Below are 25,085 nucleotides of genomic sequence, written 5' to 3'. Positions count from 1 at the left end.
CGTCGGCCGAGCAGACCCCCACCCCCACCCCCACTAACTCAGCCTGTCCGTGGGCAGCGGCCTTCTGCTGCTCTGGCTGTGAATGAATCACTCCTTATTCAGGACATCACTGGCACGAAGTGATTGTTTTGTTCCACTTTTTTAAGGAACGCGCTTCCATTTGCGAGCGTGTCGTTCCGGTGTGGGAGCGTCTTCTCTGAACGCTACCTGACCTGACCACCTGCTCTGAGGCTCTGAGCGTTTGCACATTCATCCACTCAGAGGCACAAATGCTTCTGCCTATAGCAAATATGCTAATGGAGCTGCTTTCAGCCGGATGCATGTTGTTGTCTGTGTTCATCAGCTGACGATGTGAAACATAAAGAGATATAGCTGTTAATGGATCAGGGAGCGGGGGCTGGCAGGGTTCAGGCCAGCACTCATCTATATTTAATCATGTAAATGGTCATTTAGAGGCACTTCCGGTGGAATCCGATGCCTAATTACAAAGGGAAAAAAATGTCTCTGAGGCAAAGCACATAATCAATAGGAGCCGTAATTATCAGCCTCTCTCCGTCTGCGTCTTTTGAAATCATTTCTGTTCCCGCATGTTTTATGCCAGAAAACTGGCTTTAATTATTTATCACTCTGTGATTGCTCACCCGCACGTCCTCACACACACACACACACACACACACACACACACACGCACACACACACGCCCGCTTCATCGTTGTATCCGGAAATTGCTGTCAGGGCGGTTGAGCTGAAGCTGTCTGTGATCTAACAGGCGGAGAGGGAGGAGGAGGAGCTGACTGTCAACAGTAAACAGTGTCAGAGTGGATGCATCACGGCCGGCGTCCACTTAATGGCTTTATGTGGTGTCACTGCACATTAGCAGGCTGCTGCACTGCAACATTATCCAATTTAACCAGTCCTTTTTAACCTGGCTTGACTAATCACACTTTGCCTCAAAGGGCAAACGCGGGCCAGCATCACGAGGTGGTTCTTCTTATTTCCAGTGAAAAATACCTCGCTTTTAAAACTTAGATCAAGAAGTGTTTTCAGTACAAGTCATGGTTCATTTTATTCAGCCTTGTGACACTTTTGGAAATTTCTGCAAGAAGTGAGAGAAAGTCTTGTGTTAAGCTTTTTCTTTTTTTCTTTTTTTTTTAAAGTGTATGAAAAGAAAATCACTTGTTTTTCTTCTTCTGGCCAAAATTCGGTGCTAAGATGTATCAAGACACTTTGATGTTGGACTCCCTCCTTTCCCCATGCAGCACCGTCAGTGCTGGCTTCCATACTCATAGCTCCCTCTGGAGATGATTCTGCAGCACTGCATCCGTCAAGTATGAGCTCACACTGTGCTTCCCAATTAGTGCGAATTTCCCGAGCTGTAATATCATCACTGTGGCAATATCACAGAGACGTTTGGATCCTATTGGATTAGACTCTTGTCACTTCCTGCATGTCCAGTTGCTGGAAGATGCAGCTGATGTCAAAACACCTTAACGTTGACACAGCTGTGATTAATGTTTCCCTCATGAGTCAGCCCCCACCCACAACTCGCTGATAATCTCATCTGTGACGAAGCACTGTGGTAGAGATGATGTGTGGCTGTGGGGGGTGTGTCTGTGTGTGTGTGTGTGTGTGTGTGTGTGTGTGTGTGTGTGTGTGTGTGTGTGTGTGCGCTGACTGTGTGCCATGCAGCAAACAAAATGCATTTACTTCACAGCACCAGAAGAAAGAAATGAAATATAGATATTTAACCAGCTGAACAACAATGTATTTACGGATGTAGATAAGGTTTACCAGAAATATTCATTTTAGGTTCCTGAAACACACTTTATATACTACTACTACTGCTACTACTACTACTAATAATGCATCAAAGTACCACTTTTCCAAGCAAAGCTGCAAAATGTTGTAAAACAAACCTCGAATGCTGAATAAACTGTAAAACTAAAGCTCTTTGATGGAGCTCTGGTAGAATCTTGCGATGAGGACTCTGCTGGGGGAACTAATCCTCCACTTAATACACACATTAAGTGTTAGTAAAACCAACAGCACTGAAAGCTTAGCTGGTTATGAAAAGAATTGGGTGGTAGTGGGAGCATGACGGTATCGGCAGGGGTCTCAGGCTGCCTTGGGCACCTTTATGAGCGCTGTATGATTGGATGACACCGGTCAGCTGGTGGCCAGTCAGCGGATAAATGAGCCACTCATGGTGAAGCATGAATGAAGCAGCTGATGCCAATCACAAAAACAACTCCAGTACTCTGCCTTAGCTAACACAACGCTGCATATGTTTTCAAGTACGCTGACTTTGAATTGTGTTTGTATCTGAGTCTGGACAGACATGGAGGTAAACTGCTGTTTGACTGGTTGGTGGCGGCAAACAACCGCAAGGTGATAATTATAGTTTAAATTACTTTATTTGCTTGGGAGAGGTGATCCAAGTTCCCTTAATCAGTCCATCTTCATAGTCACCATTCATCCTTCTCTCAAAGTCTGACGCGATTATAACACCTGCTCTCCTGACTCCCCCACATTTTACACATTAAATTGTCTTAAAAATCGGGTCACTGTAGCTTGCAGCTGCTCACTTGCATGTTTTATATGCAGAAAAGCATACAGATCAGATTTTACAATTCAAACTGTACACGTTGAAGAGACACTCAGTAATCAAACACTAAGCAGGGTCAAAATCGAGGAGAGAAAAACCAGTTAATGATGAATCAACCAATAAAAAGCACCGTGTCATGGGTCTGAGTGCAGAGAAAGCCATTTAAAGAATGTCTAATCAAACTGCAAATGATGGCAGTATAAACAGCCTGAGTTTATGGTGTGTGTCCTGTTATTCGAGTGCCGGAGCTGTAAAAACTCATTAAGCCTGCTCGGTACCTTCACCTTGCCTTGAATAATTTCCTTTTTGTTGTTTTGTCGTATTTGAAGAGGAACCAAGTTATTCATGGAACATTTTTAGTTCTCCTAAACATACTTGAGCAAAGGTCTGCACGAACACAAATTAATCCTCAAACAGCCGCCATGCAAGACAAAGAAGAAGAAAGAAGCGATGATGGCTTCCGAATAGCAGCTAAAAGCTTTCCCTGTGGGCTATACAACCGCCAATTAACCAGCAGTGGTGTTGCTTTGTCTCATTTAGGAGGGAGAAAACACTCAAGCAGGGACGGTGACTCAACTCAACATGCACAGAAATCGGGATTGAAAGTGTTTTGATAAAAGCTTTGCGGCTTTCCTTGTAAATCTGTGAAGCTGGCTGCGTCTATCACTTGGTGTATTTGTTGTGCAAACAGTCATAATTTGACAGTAAATCAGCAAAATTACAGGCAGCAAATTGTTGCGTAAACTTTTTAGAGAGAAAAGATTAATTGACATGAAATCAGCGCAGGGAAAAGCCGTCATGGCGTGGTACAAACCATTGAAAGAGCACAGTGGTCGTTGTCGTGTTGCATCTTAAACGGCCTTTAGCCTTGTGCTAATTAGCAAATGTTAGCACGCTAAGATGCAAAACTAAGATGGTGAGAATGGAAAACATTATACATGCTCAACATCAGCATGTTGACTTTGTCACTGTTAGCTTGCTGATGTTAGCATTTGGTTCGTAGCACCAAATACAGCCTTACAGAGGTGCTAGCATGGCTGTAGCTAACACTCATAGATCCCATAACAAGGCTAGACTTAAACTACAGACTACCCAAAGAGTCTGCAGCACTTACAAATGTTTGCACAGCATCCTTTTATATATTTGTGTATATACAGTCATGTTTCTTCTATCTGTATCTCACTTGTTTATTATTTATTCCAATTGCTGCATCTTTGCATCCTCTGTGTATTTACCCATTTTCAGTTTTTTGAAACAGTCCTCTGCCTCTCCGCTTCTCCTCCGCTGTTCATTCAAGCTTGTCACTTCTCTGGGACACGAAGCACCTTTACGACTTTGTTCTATAAATAAGGATCATTGTTGTAATGACGGTGACGACACAGGCGATTTTAGAGTCCGCAGAGGTTGGCCTAATCGTGTGCTGTTGTGAACTGCGGATGGCTATTTAAAGAGCTCCTGCACTGGCTTAACCCAGCTCCCCATGTGATGACGATAAAGACCCCGTGTTGCTGTGGAAACAGCACATCAACCAAGGACACGCGTGGTTGGCATCCATCAGATGAAGCATCTCCGTGTGTGTCCGTGTTTGTGTGTGTGCGTCCTCGAGCCCACCCCACCTGCTCCACCACAACATCATGTCATCATATGGAAAGGAAAAAAAAAAAAAAAGCCCGGACCAATCATGTTTTTTTGGGAGGCAGAGAAAATGAACAGATGTCCCCCTTGAAGTACAACATTGTTTTTGATGTGCCACCATTCTGTTCCTGTTTGCCAGCCCCCCCCCCCCCCCCCCCCCCCGGTTTGGATAAAATTTAATGGAGGATTCCCTGTGTCTAAAATAAGCAGTTTTGCTCCAGCCAAGCAGTGCAAGGCGAGGAAAAGTAGTGTTATCCCATGAAACTAAATCAGTAAGTCAGTATTCAGAAATCAATATGTCATCCGTGGCTTTCATCGCAGCGTGCAGCAGTGTGTCTCTCAGTGTGTCTCTCAGTGTGTCTCTCAGTGTGTCTCCCTCCTACAAGAAGGGAAATGGATTTGTGTGAGAGACAGTGAAGCGACTGATTGAATAAGTGTAAAATAGAGTTTGTCCCCTGACTTCCTCCTGTCCATCTCCCTGTCTGTGTGTGTGTCGCCGTGCGGATGTCAGATAAGCTGCAGCATTGATTTGTGCCACGGGGTGTGTTTGTTTCACTCCGCCCCTCCCTCCCTGCCGATGCGATCGTGCCTCCAAACAGCACCCCGTTGTTTGCCCACAGAGGGGATCATGTCTGCCGTTGCATATCTATCCAAACTGCCTCCCATTCCGAACGATCAGCCTTCGCTTTTGTCAGACGGAGACACTCATCGGGAGTCACGTCACGGGGCTGTCCACAGGCGATGGCTGGGGAGGGTGGAGGAGGTGGTGGCGGTATTAGTTTTTTCAGTATGCCGGGCACATCTGAGAAAATAGGAATTACATTGTGCCGCGTTCCATTTTCTGACACACTCCAGTAATTAGGAAAGCATAAGTGGATTAAGCTGTAGACAGCCCAGGGTTGTGATATGGCTGTGAAATTTATCTTCAATCAGCTGGCTGATAGGTCGATCACTGCTGCCGCTGTGAGAGGACAGAGATCAATAGGAGAAACTAACTAAGGCATGAATCGCCGGCAGAGGTGAGGAGAAGCTTCTGAATCAATATGACAGTCACTCAGCTGCAGCTTCAGAAACACTGTGCGTGTGTGTGAATGTGAGTGTGTGTGTGTGTGTGTGTGTGTGTGTGTGTGTGTGTGTGTGTGTGTGCGTGTGTGCGTGTGTATGTGTGTGGGGGGGGGGGTCTGAAAATGTGAACTAAAGGGACGTTGGCAGATATTCTGGATTTAAGCTCTCTCCACACATAGAAACACTTCTATACTTTGAACTAGCAAAGTCCAAAATGTCCACCTAGTGCTCCTGTGTATTCATGTCAAATGTCCACACGTGTGTGGTTTGTGTGGACGTGCATTACTCATGTTGTGGGGACATCAATTTGTTTACATAGTCACAAGGTTAGGCTAAGGTGAGGTTTAGGTGAGTAGAGGTTATTGTTAGAGTAAGTCTCCAGGAAATGAATGCAAGTCTGTGCAAAAGCCCAAAAATGATGGAAACACAACGTGTGTGTGTGTGTGTGTGTGTGTGTGTGTGTGTTTGTGCTTTTCAACTTTATTGATACAGCAGATCAACATGATGCCGTGAGGAATGAGTGGATGAGTTTGTGCTGGTGTAGCTATTGTTTTCATCTGCTGAACTCCTGCTTATATGCTTCTGTGTGTGTGTGTGTGTGTGTGTGTGTGTTTGTGTGTGTGTGTGTGTCCATGCAACAGATTTAAATAAATAAATAAATAAATAAATAAATAAATAAATAAAAGCATATCAGGTTTGTGTCTGGCACCCTCTTGGTCATTTCCACCAGCAGATGGCAGCATGGCTGCTTCACTCTGTTGGAGCTGCCAGAGACATTTTTCTGCTTACCAGTGAACCCTCCACTGAGTCACCTTAAACTTCCTCTCATTGGTCTTTGAATCAGTCATTATGAGGTTAAGGTGCGTGCGAGGAGCTTTATTTTGGCACCATTTGTTAAACACAGCAGTTCAGACAGAGCAAAAAATCTGATTTTTTTTAATTGTTTTCTTTTTGAGTTATTAGTGAAACTGTCCTGCATGATGTTTCATGTCATCAGATTGAGTGTTGTTGCAGTCTAGCGTCTTGAAAGCTCATACAGGTTGTGCATCATGCGGTGTGCAACGATCAATCCATCAATGGAACGCAAACATATCGATGTGTTCATGATAAACATCTTAAGACATGACATTCTGTCTTTAAACGAGCCCAGCATCAGAAAGTGTTCTTATTAATGTTGTGATATTCATTTAAGCCGTATCATTTTGCTCAATTTCCACCGCTGCGTTTCCTCCAGCCCTCAGAGGTCACGTCTTGGGGAAGAAGAGGTTAAAATCTTTGTCTGACCAACAGCGTGTTGATTTGGCTGCCAGCCTGCTTGTCGGCAGTGTTTTTCATGCTTCAGCGGAGCGTGAGAAGAACACGCATTCTCCTCAATGGAGGAGCTCGCTCACAAGCTCACCCTCTATCTCACACACACACACACACATGCACACACACACACACACACACACACACACACACACACAGAAGTCATTCCAGTGTCAAACTCACGCCAATACACAGTGAGACCAGTTTGTAGCTCCTTGCACTCAACACATACTTCCGTGTTCGGGCAGCGCTTCATTTTCTAATCTGCCTCAGGCTGTAATGACTTCATGATAAGCAGGAGTAACTTGTGTAAACAATATGGATTGCCCAGTGGAAGCAATTTAGACACTGCAGTGCCTCTCTACCCCATCTGTGCCAACTAATGTGCTGGTTTGAATCCCAAGACTGAAGGATTAGGAATGAATAATCATCCTCTCCTATGGGTGCAGATTTGTAACCTCTAAACAGCTCCACGGGGCACGCCGAACAGAGGCACAGACCGTGCGTGAGGTGAAAGAGGCAGGTCCACCCTGATGTTCTGAAAACAACAGGACGTGAGTAATGTTGTGTAGTTTCACTGATTTTGCCTGCTCAACAGTGTGGTCAGCAGCTGCAGCAGAGGCTGTGACACACAGCTCATGGAGACCCTTGAGGTGCTTAAAAACCCTCAGTGAGCAAATGCCACAAAGTTCGTTCTCCTTCTTGAGTCACAACATAGTCAAATCTGACTGCACAGACACGATGACATAGTTTTATATCCGGTGGAACTGAAACTTTGCGGGGATATCGTTATCTCTGTCAATAAACAGCCATAAATCCGCTTAGACGTCAAAAAAGACGCGTCTTATGACTCCAGAATTTGCCTGAGAATCATCAGTGTCAAGTAATTCAGTGAGTCTGGAGAGCCAGACGTGTAGATAATGAGTGTGTTGCAAACAGGCTGCTAAAAGCGAATTCATCATACGCTTAGAAGAGCGACTTTGTCAAAATATAAACAAATAGAGGTTAAAGAACAGAGAGCAAGTTGTAGCCCACAGCTAACTGACTACGGCAACATGACACTTCCTGTTTACATCCCCCAAAGCCTAAATAATAGAAACTGTAGCTCGAGGACTAAGAGTGTGATTGAAGAAAGCAGACAGGGACCATAGAGCTCCAAAATGTACATACAGCCTCTTTCCAGTGCAAGTGAGAAATGCCTCTGCTAAAAGCTGACGCCTCTCCCCTCACCTCCTGCTCCCCGCCATGAAAAGAAAGCCTCCTGTAATCTTCCAGCAAGAATGAGCTCGGCGTGAACCGCAGTCACCAGCGGCGAGACTGACGGGTGATCACAGGAAAGATCAGTAATGAGTTTCACGCAGGGATAAAGAGTTTTCTAAAGTAGAAGGTGAACAGGTTGGGAGACGGAAGGAAATGAATATAGTAGCATCACTGTGCCAACTTTCACCTCTCTGTGCGCCTGGGATGAGGATCATTTATCCGTCCCTAATGGCTCAGACTGCTCCCAAGTCAGATCGAGCCGTGGCTCTGATACTGACTCCTTATGTGACTCGCGGTAATCTCTGTGGATTATAGCGTCATGACTCACTAAGAGGAGCTGCCAGCTTCTGCTGGAGAGGCAAGAAAAGGGGCAAAGACTTAGAGTATAGCTTCAGATGGTGACACTCACACTCACAAGCTCTTGAGTGCATCATGATATTGTAGTTATCTTCACACCTGTTGCATTTTGTGTATATCTTCCTGACGAATAACTGATACTACCTACAGATTTTTGGTGTATTTAAAGCTGCATTGTTTTCTTTTTTGGCCACTTGGGACTGACATATTGAGCAATGTGTTAGCAAACAAATGTCTTTCCCAGCAGACACACAGCAACATTAGCATATATTTGGAGTTGTGTTTCTCGCCTCTGGACAGATTTAGGTCCAATATTCACTCTACGTTTAGCTCTGTTTTGGTCTCTACCAACTTCATCATATTCATTATACTAGCGGATCACTCCATCAGCTTTTTAGGGGAACTTCCACCTCTCTAACTGCTAAATTCTCCACTACGCTAAACCAGCTAGCCACTAACTATGTCTGTATTCTGTTTGGTGTTCAGGAAGTGGTGATTGATGAGATTGAAAAAAGTAAAACACAGAGCTAAAAGATGCTAAAATGCTCTGTAGAGATGAGGTAACCTGCAGAGTCGGGTGATAATTTTCTGTTTATCACAGTGAGCGACCATGTTTCGCAGCCATTGATACTATAAACATATTGATCAGTGCTGCTTTAAGTCTACAAGTTATAAAATGTTGTTTTCTGATCGTCTGACTTTGGCACCCCGTGGTGGTAGAATCCAAAAAGACATCGTGATCTGACCTGGGATCATTGAAATGCGTGTTTTGAAGGTCACATGCTCTGATTTTTTAACAGGATTGTCTCACTTTTCCACCGACAGAAAATGATGCAATCAGAATAAAACAAAAGAGTGTTTAATACTTAACTCACGTCCCAGCCCTGTCTGCTCGAAATGATGTAGCAAACACATTTCAAAGGAGACACAGTGCTGCTTGGATTATGTTTTTCATCAACATAATGAGCGACTGTTCACCGGCATCGTATTTCATTGGTGTAGTACATAATTGTAGCACTACACAAAACACACACACCAAGTATTGCCTAAGAATATAATCCGGCCAGCATTTACGTTTCCCAACACAGCGTAATTGGGAAAACCAATTAGCAGTATCTAAACAGCATTTCTTGGAGAGAGGGTCTATGTAACACGTTGTGCTGTTGTGTTGTTTGTGTTTTATAATCCCCTCTCAGCGTTGCCATGAACGGTGGAGTGTAGTTTAATACTTTTATCTGATGCATCACAGGAGCAAGTGGCAATATTTTGAAACAAGGTGTAATAATGAAAATGACACCAACAGAATTCATTCAATTACTAAAATCCTCACTATTCAAACAACACTACCTGCAGTAGAAACAGCTTTCAGTCCACCTGCAGATTGTCTGAACAAGAAAAACAAGACTTTCATGAATGTATAAAGTCAGCCAGTGTGTGTCATGTTGTGCCCTGAGTCTGGAGGTCAACCCAGATAAACACACACTAACAGATGACTGCTGCTCACCGCAACTGACCAAGTTGGCTGTCAGCTGGCTTTTACCAGAAGTCTTTGTTTTATCAATGTAAAACAGGATCTTTTTCGATTCCTCAGTGTGTCTTTTTGCACATAAGTCACGCTTCAACGTCCCCTCTTCTACCTGATAAACGCTAGATCAGGGTAAAGGCAGAATAAAATGCCCCAAACATGACAAATCAGTCATCTGCATTGATTGCGATGGCAGGAATATTTATTTAGGTTAATGAAAGAAGAAGAAAATTGCGCTCGGAGCGTCTGATGGCGGGAGTAAAATGAGTCATCTGTATGTGTAAAATGATGCAGATTTAGCAAAGAGATGAGCAATAGGTGGGAAGGGGAGGTGTGGGGGTGCGACATCAAACAGTTTCACAAGACTGTGGAAAACAAGATTGGCTCGGAGCAATAATTCTCCCTTCACAGCCATTTACGACAAACTGGATGATGATGAGAAAACATTTAATTCGACGTGATCGTAGAGGAGGTCTGTCCTTCAACTTCAGGAGAGACCTGAAACTTCAGGAGTGACGTCAGGGTGCACAGGAATGAAGTACATTTACTCGAGTACAGTGCTTAAGCACATTTTTTGAGTATCTGTACTTCACTTGAGTATTACAAATATCGTGCTTTTGACTCCACTGCATGCCTGTGAAGGTTCCCTCACTCCTTCCTTTGAATTAAGGTTGTTAAAAGTATTTATACTTCAGTACTGCATTTCAGAGGTCAGAGGTCCAGAATGATTGGCAGTAACAAAATGACCTTTAATCAGTCAATTAATGTCACGTCTCTTGTGATTGGACCACCACTAAACCAAGGCAGACGAGGCTCAGACAGTTAGTCCATATTTATTTCTGTCTCAGACGGATTCTTACGGCTGCATTTATGCTAGTTGCAGAAATTGTGTGATACAGAAAAGGAGACACATTCTGTATCTGTGATTTCTTCGGCCTGGTGTTAAGGTGTCGACTCGGCGGCAACAACGTACGACGTTGCTCTCCAACAGTTAATGTCGCCACAACAATGATGTCAACCACAAGGAAAGAAGCCACATGGAAGCCACATTCATACGGGGGCAGGGTCGCTGGGAATGATCTCCAGCTGCACTGGTTATTCAGGCTGTCCCCCCTGAGCCACAGCCGCCCCGTATTGAGGCTCAGGTAGAGCAGTTTCACATGAGGCGCCTTATGGAGGACCTCTGTGACGGCTTTAAGGGGACTGTTTTTTGTGAAAGTTTTTGAACTGTAACTCTGAAAAGAGACACCAAGTTGTTTGGGTTTCTCAAGATTAAGACTATATTTCCTAAAAACTCCACTGGTGCCTGTTGGAAAAGTCATACCGCTGAGACGGAGGAGTCGGAACAGATAAAGCATATCAGCACATTTCCCCTGAAGCCTAACCCGCTGGTGTGGACGTTGAAATGCAGCGTGGCGGCCCACAGAGGCTGCCGTCCTCTCCGTAATGGTCTCGTTTTGTCACATTAATTAGAACGTGGAAGCAGAAGCTGCAGAGTTGGAAACTCACTCGGAGACACCAGACACTGCTCAGAACTTTTTTTTTTTTTTTTTTTTTTGACAAAAGCCACTTTCTTTCAAAGTCTCATATGAGCTTTTAGCTTTGATCTTTATATTCAAGACCATTAACGAGTAAAACTCAAAAGGATTTCATTTTGTTTTATTTGTCGTAATTGCAGCTTTTCCTTGTAATGGCGCTTAGATGTGCAGGATTTCTTTTCATTATAAGAAAACTGAACATTTAGTGACGAGACAATAGACTTTTTCCACAGCAGCACTCTGATTTGTCACAGCAGGTGAAGCACATGTGTGATTAACGATTAATGATGGCCCAGCTACGTTCACACAGCACGCCTACTTTTAACTACATCTGTCAGCACTTCTCCTCAAGAGTCTCGCTGCAAGGCAGTCAGTTCAGGCGAGTCCTGTCATTTGTGCTGTTACGAAAAAGCAGATCTGAGTCTCACCTGAGCAAAAACATCAGGTTTGAGTCCCTGGTGCCTGCAGTCCGAACGAAGGTGCCCCAGCAAACGTACAGAGGCACTGGAACCTAAATGGAACTGAGCCATCGTTAATGTTATTAAGAAATGTGCTGATCATGTTTCCTCTAACAACCAACCGTATTAGTAAGAATCCTTCTTTTTGTTTGTTTAAAGTCCAAAAACACACATCTGATGCCATTTTAATCCTGATTTGTTTTTGTGGTAACTCTCAGGTGAGATAGCTCTAGTTTTCAACTTTTTCCAATTTTCCACAAGTGAATGTCAGTATATTGAAGCAGGCAAATTGTTCCATGAAGAAAAAAGTAATTATCCTAAAGTGCATCAAATTCACGAAGAAATTATATTTGTATTGGAAACCTGGGAAATATATCAACAAATTCAATCTTCATGGAAAGATGTGAGCTCAGGTCTCAGCAATCAGCACAATGACTCAACAAGGTGGAGATTTATTTTTTAACTACCCCTGTTCTTTGCATTTCTTGTAAAAAAAAAATAAAATAAAATAAAAATCTATTGCATAACTTTGCACCATAGCAAAATAACATTTCAAGACATGGTGCACTGGTGTAATGATGTATGTGATTGGATTATGTGCAGAGCACCGAGCTCATATGCATGAATGTTTTGAACTCATTACTATTAGTGTGATGTCATTACATGTCAAAATTAAAAGCTGCATCAATCAGCACGTTTGACTTTGTGACCTTACGAAGGTGAAATAGCTAACTTGTTAGCAAACAGTTCACCTGGTGTATTTAAGTGCTCTTTTAGCTCTGTTTTTGGTCTCTACCAACTCCTGAGGAAAACATTTGACTCTGTGGCTGCTAAATGCTTCACTGTGTCCACAAGCTAGTTGCTAACTGTGCTAGTGTAAACTTTCTGGGCAGGTTGTGTTTAGAGGGTTCATCAGTTTTAAGTTGAAAACACCTGGACAAGGAGCCAGAGCAGTAAAGTTTCAGACCCTAAAAACCAAAACAAGGAGCTGAAAGCTTCTACAACACCGGATAGAGCTGAGTGAACCTACAGAGTTTGGGGTTGTTGGTACTTTAGAATTTAATAATGGTCATGTAACCCATTGTTCATATTGCAATATTGATAAGTGCGTCTTTAAATACTAACAAGTTATTGATGTGAAAATGCTACATGTAGCACGTTTATGCCACTTTCTGTCTCATTTTTATCTCATGCTGAAACCCCTTTATCATATTATATATTTATACCCCATTTTTTTGCGCAGCACTTCAGAAACTATGAATGATTTATAGTTGATGGTGTTATTAGGAGCTATGGCTGTCGTAGCGGATGGTCAGTGTTGCAGGAGGAAGCTGACTATCTTTTCAACGGCACAACGCAGCCTAGTGTCCACAGGGTATCAGCTCTATCCTGAAGGCCGTTGGTGTTTGACTGTTATGAATGCTCGCACCCGACAGTAAATGCATCAATAACTAATTAATTAGCAAGCTCCTGTGTTATCAACCCACACAGAGGCCGGAAGCGCTGACAGTCAAGGGGAGAGAAATCTGTCATCCTCTCCTCTGTGGTTCAGGCAGATGCATAATCATCTGCACGACACTCACAGAGGATAGTCCTGTTTGTGTGTGTGTGTGTGTGTGTGTGTGTGTGTGTGTGTGTGTGCGCAGTGTTTTTGCAGTTCTTTTGAGTTAGCCATATCTCATCTCCTCTTCACCTTGTCTTCACCTCGAGTTCCCTCTGAGAAAAAAGAAAAAAAGAAAAAAGGCAGAGCTGAGCTTTCGCCCTCTCTCTCAATGTGTCTTCCAAATAAAACCTCGTCCAGCCGTCTGCAGAGCCCCAGCACAGCCTGTCCACCCTCTGAAACAGAGTGTGACAGGAAGTTGCTGGATGTATTTCCTTTTGTTCAATTATCTCCATGAGACACTGGAAAAAGTAGAAAGAGTGACCGCAGGAGCAGATGAAAGAGGCAGTGGGTGCAGCGTGTCTCCTCCCTGTCCATTGCAACAAACACACACACACACACACACACACACACACACACACATAGAGACATGCACTTATGCACTCATTCATATGCACTTTCACATTATTTCATGACTCATCTTTTATGCATGGAAATGTTGGTGTGTTTGCCCTCCTTCTCTGCCTTAGAGAGCGGGGTGGCGCTCAGGGACGATGCCGCTCGTTGTGTTGGCACCCTGAAGAGGACTGAAGTGGAAGCCAGCGGTTAAGGCAGACGATTTGCGCCCTGGCTGTGAGCTCGGCGTCTCGTGACAGAGCCTTTTACGATCAGTGCTGTGTTTGACCTTTTTGCAGGCTCGTGACGGGGTTTTACGGGATCCTCGCAGTTTCCTAACAGCTACCAGCAAACACGGGAAATGAAAGGATGGAGGTAGTAACATGCAAATACAACCTCAAGTCTAGATTCTGTTTATAACGGAATTAAAAAACAAACTGTTTCCTGACAATAGTTTTACAAAGTGTTCCTGAGTCCATGCGGTCATCTCCTTCATCCAATCATGTGTTCACAAAGCGGTGAACCTCGCTCCATCCTCGCTTGTGAACGACTGAGTCTTCCAGGATGTCCCTTTCATACCCAATCATGATACTATCACGAGTCTATGTAAAAAAGGATTTATCACAATCTTGTCGTTTTACACAGCATCCTAACTTTTTTCGAATGGATGCTATAAAATGCAATTTAATAATTAGAATTACATTTCACAAAAATAACACAATACAATATCCCTTAAATTCTAAAATGAACGTAAGCTGCATTAATCTATGTGATATAATGGCATTTTCTGGGTCAGCATATCAGATATTTTACTACACTTTCCAAACTAAGGTATGAAACACATGTTTCCATGCATAGCAACATAATTACTACAAAGTAAGATATAGTTTAGTGTAATATATCAGGTTCAGCTACCAGAACTTTCCAAACAGCTGGTGCAGTCTGGTTCTGTGAATCCTTCGACAGGGCATCAAACGTGTGTGGTCTGACAAAACCGTTTTATTGTTTATCTTTGTTTTCTCTTCCTGTGAAGTTTGGTTAACTCAGGGCTTTGTTAGGAACGTGATCATTTTCTGACCGCTCTGAGCCTTCTTTGTAGCAATGTCATATTATCAAACTTGGCAAGTCCTTTGTTGTTATAATTGGCAGGAACTACAGCACTACAAAAATGTAAGATCCACCATTTCCTGTACTGAAAATGGTATTTCACATCCTGAAGTGGAGAGCCGATGTTTCAAAGCACCAGCGAGTTAAATATTTTGTTAGAACGACATCTAATCTTTCCATTTGAGCTTTAAAGACCCCCGAAAAGCGTTGCCTCTGTTTACTTCAGGGCGAAGCAGCAGCCTTGAATATCCACATTTCCTCAGGTGTCTCAGCACTTCAAACAATCGAGAAAAGCTCCTGCTGTTCAAGTCCCATCTTATCAGTGATGAGCGCGTAGTCACATGGAGAGAAGAGTGCAGAATAGAAACGTAAAGAGGTGACAGGAAAGAAGCTCTGTAGGAGGGGGAGACGGGGAAAGTGCCGGGGGATCAAGCGAGACATGAAGGGACATTGGAACGCTACAGATGCTGTAGGAGGCAACGTAGCTCTGTTGAAGTGAGAAGCAGGTGAAAGGACAAACAAAGCCCTTCAACATTTCCTTGGTAATGAATTGCTGCTCATACACACTCACGCTGCTTCTTCCTGTGCTGCTCCTTCCCTCTGCAGCCAGAATGACACCCACTCAGCGCGCCGTTAGCCGGGGAACGCCTTGTTCCTGATGCTCGACTAGAGAGCGGCAAAGTGCATTTCGCTGCTTCCAGAGCACACATTAGTGTCAGGCGAGACAAATAATGTGCGTGATGAAAAGGGAAACAATTGCGCCTGCAGTCAGGGATGAGTTTAGCTGAGCAGGATGGCCCTCGTGGCGTCAGGACCCTGCCCTCTGGAGGGACACGTGACGCACTGCAGTCCACCGATGAACTCTGTCAACACCCTTTTTAGTTTCCCTGAAATGTTTTCCATTGGTTCCTTTGAATCTAAGTTTGTGTTGACTGTTAAAAACATTCCAATCCCAGGGCTCTACATGATTTATCAAAGGAATGTTTTCCATCAAATACGGAAAGAAAAACCTAAATGCACCCGTATCTGTCCTGAAAGAACTGAATAGAGTCAGTCAAGGCTAAAAACCTGGGTACAACTGTACAGTTGAAGATTTTACAAGGAAATACATTTTATTTTTTAAAGAGAAAAGGGTTAAAAAAGAAAGAGAAAGAGAAACACGACTGGCACTTTGTACAGTGTACCCTAAAATTAAGCTGAAGTCCATTTTAAAGTATCTTACAAGCGAGTACTCACAGTTGTAAAAGTAGGTGAAAACCACACAATAGACCACAGCATGACCTCCCAAACCTGTCTGTGGCACATCCATTTGTTTTCATTTAATCTTTAAAAATGGGTGGAAATTTGACGTTTAAGTTTTGAAAAAGGCTCAATTTCCTCAAACAGCCGGTGGCTTTAGTTTTTATCAAATGTTCCTCAAACAGCAGAATCTCATGTTTGTCTGGGATTATTTCCAGCAGTGGATTAATACACATTCGGCCCTGGAGTGAGTGTTTACAGCAGGAGTATGCATGTGCGATTCAAAAGAACAAACAGTGCCCTTCACCTCACCCTGCCATGTGATGGCTGCTAAAAACCAAACCTTAACCATTCAGGCTACTGTAGAAAGATGGCCGTGCAACATGGCGGACTCTGTGGAAGAGGGCCCGCTCTCTCTGTGGAAATAAAGAGCTCATTCTGAGATAACAAAAGCACAGTCTTATTTTCAGGTGATTATACACTAATGATTATTATCTTCCATTTCTGCTAATAGGTCCCCCTTAACCCCATACACCAGTCCTTTAATGTGTTTTTAATAGCTTGGGGACAAGAATAGAGCTCGATGGCACAGAGAAATATCAGTTTTGGCTGCACAGACGATACGTGTTACTATGATCAGTGCAGTTGTTGGTTTTGGTGTTTTCCTGGCTTATGTTTACAATAGAACATTCAGAATATTCCCAGCTTTAAACTCTGAGCCCACAGGGAATGAAGTCAACACTGAGTACATAAAAGAGGAAATGCTGTGCACTTCCTCGAGTAGAGTTAATTACTGCATGCACGTGATGGCATTTTTAGGAATATTTCACATTAATTCTTGATAACATTTGCACATTGGCGTCACATTTGCACAAATAAAGCCATTTGGATTTTGATATTAAAGGGAGTGAGGCTCTGCTGAGATTTAGCTGTTAATAACACTCTTTATCAGGGAGGCTCAAAAGTTCCAAGACTGATAAAGTATGCGTCACTCCGTGTCGCAGTAATTCCTGTTTGCAATAATGACACATTACCAAGGAGCGTTTTTAGACTCAAGTGCAACTTCACAGTACATCATAATCATCTTTTTGATCTTTGCCTAATATACCCACTTAACCCCCTACCTACAGTCAGAGTGAGAAATGCAAAGAGGCGTTCCTGCTCTGCGAACTCGTCTCTCTCAGCCTCAGTACTTAATTCCAGCTTCTTATTACTGTGCTAAGCAGGGACATCAGAGCCCATCTAGAAAGGAGGCTTTGAGAGCTTGTTTTGGCTGCGGTCCTAGTTATGAATTTCTCATTGGTATTCCTGCTCTACAGTCTGATGTACAAGTAATAGCCATGCCCACAGAGAGTCTGCCTCTGCCCCAAAACACTCCCAGCAAACAGCCTCTATTAGCAACATCCAAAATTTCTTCATTTATTTTTTTATTCTGTCTTAAATCACCAGATTGAGGATGCGCGTTGTCCCCCAGGGCGCAATCATTGGACCCCACCAATTTCCTGTCTGTGCCCTGCCTTTTCTCCCCTGACTGCTGATTTGTGCTTGTCGAGCTCTTAATGTTGTCACAGTCTGTTTTTAATCATGAGCTGTGTTTGTCCAGACCCAATTCAATTATTCATCGTGTTTGCTCAACAAGGCGCTCTGCTGCACTGACAGCGCTGATGCGAATTAAACTCCGGCAAACTCAGATACAAGAAGCGGTGGCCGCCGTCGGTCTGGGTCTGGTGTGCTTTGGAGAGCGTTGTATTGCGCGCTGTAATATCTCCCAGAGTTTCCATCTGTCAGCGACAGGACCAGCGCTCCAAAAAATTAGATCAATATAGCAGATTTTAGAAGCGAGAGTCGGCCCTCTGGGAGAAAGGGAGGCAGAGACAGAGCAAAACAAAGATAACGAGAAGAGGTAAGAGGTTGAGGGGAGCAGCTGGAACAAAGTAAAAATACACACTGAAAATATATACAGTCCATGAGTCAATACACTGTATACACCCCGAGAGATGAGAGGAAAATTTGGTCTCTCTGCCTCCCTTCTATCTCCCGTCTCCTTCACACGAGATGTCATTCGTCCGTTTTCCCGCCGCCTGACAGCTTCTTCTCTGCCAAGTAGGCCGCTTCACAAAATAAGGCCGCAACGAGAGAAGTTTTGTCGCGGCTTCCCACACTTCCTCCTCCCTAATTGACAAAATGACAGCAAGAGTGGCGAGAGGACGCGTTCGTGCACGTCTGCGCGTCCGTGCGCGTGCACGTCTGTCTCAAGTCAGCAACGCGTTACGACTCCCTGTGGGTTTTTCAGCCTCCATCTTTCTTATTCTCTATCCAAATTGTCATAATTCTGGCTGTTATTTGATAAAAGATGCAAAGACATTTTCATGATGATAAAGTCTGCCAGTTAATAAGAAGGCCCACCAGGATGGGGGGGGGGGGGCTGCTAATGCACATAATCCATCCAAAATCCCTCTCATCTGTTTCCTGCATTAAATGCCATTGGGGAGAACACACACCCTCTACTTACACTGCACTAATTTACTTTTCTGTTCTCTGTGCAGCCACACAATTAACTCTGTGGGCCCGTTTATATCTAATAATACAACCGCAGACACATTTTCCTCTTTCTTTGGCCTTTTGTTTGTACGCACTTTGTTAAAGCGAGCCCGGCTTCATCTCAGACCACGACCTTCTCCACGGTGGTCTTATTTCTCAGTTCAGTACAGCGAAGTGTCACCATGCTCTTTTTTTCCAGTCCAATGGACCCCTGCTGCTTTAGTTGTAATTGAAAAGCATAAATGAAGCTTTACATTGTGTGCATGTGCAGAATGAGTGGACGGATGCATTCAGGGAGCTCATGTCTTTCTAACTGCTTTCATTAGAGGAATAATGAGTGTGCTTAAGCTGCTTTAATACCCATTCCACTGGCTAGTGTTTTGTTTTTTTAAATAATTGTTTGGCCATAGGAGCGTCCTGTTGGCACAGTGCTCAAGATGCATGACATATTTACTGTATACTGGGTGAGCCCGGTACGGGACCTTTGTTTTCTTCTCATTGCCTTCTGTCCACCTTTGATTAAAGGCAAAAACTGCCATGAAAAAACTGGCAAAAGATGTGTTTTTCCATTATCATATGAACATAAAAACAGAGTGTTTTTCATGTGTGATCGATGCGATCGAGTCATTGCCTTGTTTTAACGAGGTGGCCTTTGGAATCCATCCAGCGTTGAAGAATTTAGTCTTATGAAGTCAAAGGAAGAAAAACGTTAACGGGAAACCTCCCAGTGTTTCCAGCAGCTGGGAGTCTTGGCTCTCCGGAGGGAGTCTGATACACTCCGCTGATCATTTTGAAAGTAAATAACTGGTGTGACGCGCACTCACGGTTGTTTTCTAATTTGTTAAGACTCATGCTGATGAGACGAGGCCTTAAAAGTTGAAAGGTGCCTCTGTCAAAATCACTGCAATAAATAAAGTAAAAGCGAAGGCTGACAGTGAGGTGACAGGAAAGCCTTTGGCTGTTCTTCTGTCAGACATCACCCCCCCCCCTCTGTTTATATTTTCTGGAGCTTAACAAAGTCACACATTTAACTGAATTAATTCTCGCTTGTTATGCTCCGTCATCTGACTTCAGAGGGAAGTGTGTGTGCGCTCTGCGGTGTGATGAGGAGTGTGTTGATCACATTGGATACACTGCTGTGGGTGTCATGCGTGGCTCTCACTGGGCACTGGCTGTGCGTGCGTGCGTGTGTGTGTGTGTGTGTGTGCATGTGTGTGTGTGTGTGTGTGTGTGTTTCAGTGCATGTCACCGCTTGGATTTTGCTGCCTGCCATGTTGACAGGCGTCAGTTTCAGCTCCGCTGTCAGACTGCGAGGCTTTCATGGCTTTTTTAGGCATCCGGGAGGGGAGGGGGCAATGTTAGTGTCTCCATAAGTGTGTGACGTCTGACAGAATTAGCAATGGAGCTCTGAGGGACCGTCGCTGCTGATGCGGAAAGCAATCTGTCAGCGTGGTGTATTAGGAGGGGACATTTCCCTCATAACTGAGACGGCTGTACGATTGGTATTCTTTTATGGAGACTGACTCACTGCAAATAAGGGGGAGGATGGAGAGACACCGAGCGAGAGAGAGAGAGAGGGTTTGTTATATCTCTATGAAACAGATATAAGCGCAAATAAAAGGAAGCGTCTTACATATTTCACCAGAACAATGTCTGGATCAATAGAATGAATTTCTGCTCCTGTTTGCCTTTTCCTCTGAAATGAATTCTGACGTCGCAGACAGCCCAACATCTGTGTTTGTTTCCTTTCCAGCTGTATTTCACCCTCAGCTGAGGTAAAACCTCCAGTGCCCTGCGTCGCTCTGATAAGGGCCAACGCTGTCCGCTGAATCGCCGCCATTTAGCCCGTCATTCTGCTCTTTATTCCACAGAACAATTCAGTTCTGTGTCACTAAATTGGTTGGACCTCGCTTTGAGATAAGACACAAAGACCCCCTAAGGTGTCATATCTGAGCTCCTGGAATTAGGCTGCTTGCTTATGAGCCGGATCAGAGCGTAATCAGCGCTGTGGCACCCAGCGGAGCCAAGGATATGAGCTTCTGGCTGTCAGGCCAGCTCAGGTGAATTGAACCTGAACACAAAATGAAGGGAAACAATTCTTGTTCCTTTGCTGTTTAAACACATAAAGACAGATTTACCCTTATAAGATTAACCAGTATTCACTTACTCACTGGTGAATCTCTGTTTGTAAAGGTGTTACAGGGTCACTTAAAGCTATAATCTGTATTTTTTTTTATATTAACGCAATCAAATGAGTGAAAAAGTGGACAGAAAGGTGATTTTTTCTCCCTGTAAGTATGCAATTGTTGGCTAACCTCTGAGTTCCTCTGCCCCCTAGTGGACCAAAAATGGATTAACGCCCACTTAAAAAATAGTTTGTTGGCTGAATACTTCAAAAGAATAGTTTAACATTTTGGGAAACGTCATTTTCTTTCCCAGATGATTGACACCAGTCTCACGTCTGTAAGGTAAATGTGTAGCTGGAGCCAGCAGCTGGTTGTCTTAGCCACATACCACCGCTTAAAACCCCAGCTTGTTTTTACACCTTGGTTTTTTAGCGGCTAAGCTAACCGGCTGCTGGCTCTTACCGTACTGACATGAAAGTGGTGTTGATCTTCTGATCTAATGCTCTGCAACAAAGTGGATAAGCATATTTCCCTCAATGTCAAACTGTTCCTCTAAGTTTTTCACTTGTGCTGGCAGTGCAGAAGAAAAACTGTATCCAGAGATGTGTGCAAATCTGTGTTCATGCTTCATTTTAACTACTCCCATAATCAGATTTAGAGATAAGAGCATCTGTGCAAAATGAGCAGAAAGAGTCTGATCCTCTGCTGATCCAGAAGCGGGAGCATCAGTGTCATACAGAAATAACAGCTCTGATGCCAAAGCTGCTCATGAATCCGCTCTAACAAGGCGAGTCAGGTACAACAGGAGCAGGAGTTGTTGCTAACAACTTTAAGCAGAATTACTCTGTCCCATAACTGTTCTCCTCCTCTCAATTCATGGAGGTGAATTCATGGAGGTGGAAGGGAAAAACAGACACAAACTGACAGGCTTGTGCTGTACATCACCCTTACCTGTCGCCCTGAATGACGCCATCTCCTCCGCGAGCTCATTGGTAAACATAAAGTGTGTGTCGGTAGCCAGATGGAGAGCACGGGAGGCTATCTGCTCTCTCTCTCGTTCACATATCAGCTTGGCTGGATAGCAGAGGACCCAGACAGGCAGCGCAGGAGCCCATTTTACGAGGGCGATGGCTCTGAAGTAATGAGGGTCCTTGCAGGAACCTTATTGGCTGTGTCCTCAGTTCACCCATCCTCCTACCAGCCTCCTCGCCCGGTGCATCACCTCCAAAACCTCACCTCAGAAAATCATCCAAAACCTGTCTTGTTTACCCCAAGCAGTTCCCCAGTGCACACATTTTTGTTTTTTTAAGTTTTCCCTCTTTCCTGCCTTGCAGGAAAAGTTTCACTTGTTATATGTCCTCCAGTCTGAGCAGAATTTTAATTTGGTTGACACTCAAGGCTCGGACGAGACAAGGCAATAACTCATCCTGGCTGAATGCTGATGGCAGAGTTTAGCCTTGAATGAAAACACAGGGGTTCGACGCCATTGAACGTTCAAATCATCTGCTAAGCTTTAACAACCTTCCGTCCCGGGTCATATGCAAATTTAATGATACTTTTAATGGACTTTGTAAAAGTCTGACATCTGTCTCACTCCATTTCCTGTCTGTGCCACTTCCTAAACTCATTTAATATACTGTAGTTGTACCTCTCAGATACCTCGGCATTACATAACTGCGTCCTCAACATCCGGAAAAAACGGATATATTCATAAGCTACACTGTCAGAAACTCAAATAAGTAATGAGCACATATGGATGTTGTGTGTGTGATGGTGACCCCCAGTGAAAGAGGGGAACTCCAGCAAGCTTGTAGTGGACTTAAATTTGAGCGTGTAAAAATGGTGGAGTGGCCCTTTAAATGAGTTGCTTGTTGGCACCTGATGTTGGCACTTCCTCTGTCCCCCCTCATCTTTCAAAATCCTATTTTTGTCAGTTTTAATGACTTCCTAAAATCGCAGTGTCCTCTCACAGCTGCCATAATCCAGATGAGATGATCAGAGTCAATAAAAATGTTCGTGCACTCTTCCAGGTCGCCTTCAGTTATTACCCAGCATTCACAGCAATAAGCTTTATGAGCAGCGAGTCTTGTGGGACCTTTTTTGCCCTGTATTTCGCCTCTAAGGCAACATTCTGGCTGCTCTTGGCTTCTGATTGGTGGAGGATGTCGCAGTCGACTGCAGCTGAGAGTTGCGGACATTATACAGAGGTGAAAAAGGTACAGCCACCGTCTGTGGCTGTTTTGGGGTAAATAATGATTAATAACAGTAATAATATAATAATTTAGATTTACAGCGAATGTTCTCTTAAAAACATGCCTGAATTGCATCAAACAATCGAAAGCAAGGCAGTAAAGGACCTTTGAGAAAAGCTGAAAATACAACATTATCTACCATTTTCTAGAACTATAACCCAGAAATGACAACCAATAAATGCACACAGACAATAAATAGCATTGCATGGTTGCAGCTGAGCTTGAAACGCCTCATCTGAGATGTCAGAACTTCCTGATAGTACCTTGAACGCACCATATACTTTATTACCATGCAACGTTTTCTTAGGGTTCTTAAATCATCCTCATATGAGCAGTTCTGAGGACTGCTCTACATCACTGGGAGTCGTCGTTAAGTACTTTAAACACAGTTTGCTCTGTTTTATCTGTCTGCCATAGCCCAGAGAAAATCTTCAGCTTTAGGGCTTTATTCCTAAATACATTGGAGCCTGCAGGAGTTAAGTCAGGGCTCCCTCGAACACCCGTCCTCCACCTGCAGCCATATCTACCCACAATCCTCCAGTGTCTGTTTAAACCAACATCCTTATCATTTAACAAATTCGTCACTGAGCAAACACCATGATGTATTTTTCTTTTGGTTTGCACATCTCTGCGAGCGGTCTGCTTGCGCTTTAGCAGGGAAGAAACCCTTTGATCTTTCCATTCCTCGTGATAAATATTCATCAAGATGGTAATCTTGTCAACTCCTGTGTTTATGGTTGATGGATCTCTTAGTTATTTTAATTGCCTTTCATGAATATTTCCCCCTGACACTCTGATTCATAAGGCGTAATAGTGGTTAGCAGCAGGAGGAGGATATGATAGGTGCATGATGTATACTTCCACTGGCAGCCTCCAGGCAGCTGCTCTATTCTGAGTGACTGACGGTTTCGGCTGAAGGTAAGAGGACTGCTAAATCTTTGCTGCTGCTGCAGACCCAGTGATTACTCTTCCCTGCAACGGGGAGCATAAAGCATGCTGCTAGCACTGACAAGGCTGCAGCTGTATGGGCCTGGCCCCTCTGGCACGGCATGGACAGCTGCTACAACCCCCACGCCATCCACCAAAACCAGCAGTCTGCCACCCTTGAACAAAGATTACACCTGTCACTCAGACAAATGGTCAAGGTGAGGATTAGGGCTGGATTGTCGTGCATGAGCAGGTTTTGGGACACACTGCATTCCTGAGGTACTCTGGAGGTGACCACACTGCCGTGCACGATTAGAGAAGGACAGGACTGTGCAGGCTGTCCTCAAGCACCCAAAAGTCTGTTTGTTAAATATGTGCATGTATTTTAAAACCGAACTGTGAATTGATCAGTTCTGTTCGCATTTCAGTTCTATGTTAAGGACTATTTAGCCAATCAGAGTTCCTGTTGTTGCTGCCTTATTACATTTCAGGTGGATTACTGAAGAAAGCTCTCTCCAAACTAAAGCACAAAACAGAAATATATTTATGGAAATAAATGTCAAATGACACAATGTTCAGTGAACCAAACGAGTCCAATTTAAATATTTTTTCACATTAAAATACAGTTAGTAATTCCCACTGCTGGCTCATGGGAAGATGACTTAAAGACACAGTTTATTACTATTTCCACCTTTGATTCATTAGTACGAATGACAGATGATTGACTGCGAGTAAACTCATGGTCTTAGATGATTGAAAAGTTGAAAACTCAAGAAAAAAGAAGTGTTGCTGACTGCAAACCCAAGCTGTAAAAATATGCGAGGTTCCACGCTCCATCAAGCTTGTGCAAAGGTACAGTGGGCACTGCTACTACAAGTAGCACAGATGACAGCAGAGATGCTAAAAAGTTAGCTCTCTCACAGCTTGTGTAGTAATCTGTGATGTCACGCAGGTGTGTTAAACACATCACATGATCACCTTGCAGGTCCAGCCCTGCAGAACACATTCATTCCCTTTTTGTTCTCTGCATCAGTTTATGCATTCAGTCTTTTCATTTCTTTTTTGTGGCACTGTCGGGCCTCCGTAGAGCAGGTGTGGACCCTTGCATATGAACAGTCACAGGCAGGAGAGGTTCTCTGAGTATTT

The sequence above is a fragment of the Chaetodon auriga genome, chromosome 22, assembly GCF_051107435.1.
Source record: "Chaetodon auriga isolate fChaAug3 chromosome 22, fChaAug3.hap1, whole genome shotgun sequence".
Classification (NCBI taxonomy): domain Eukaryota; kingdom Metazoa; phylum Chordata; class Actinopteri; order Chaetodontiformes; family Chaetodontidae; genus Chaetodon; species Chaetodon auriga.
The sequence above is the reverse complement of the archived record's forward strand: the minus strand, read 5'-3'. Positions refer to the sequence as shown.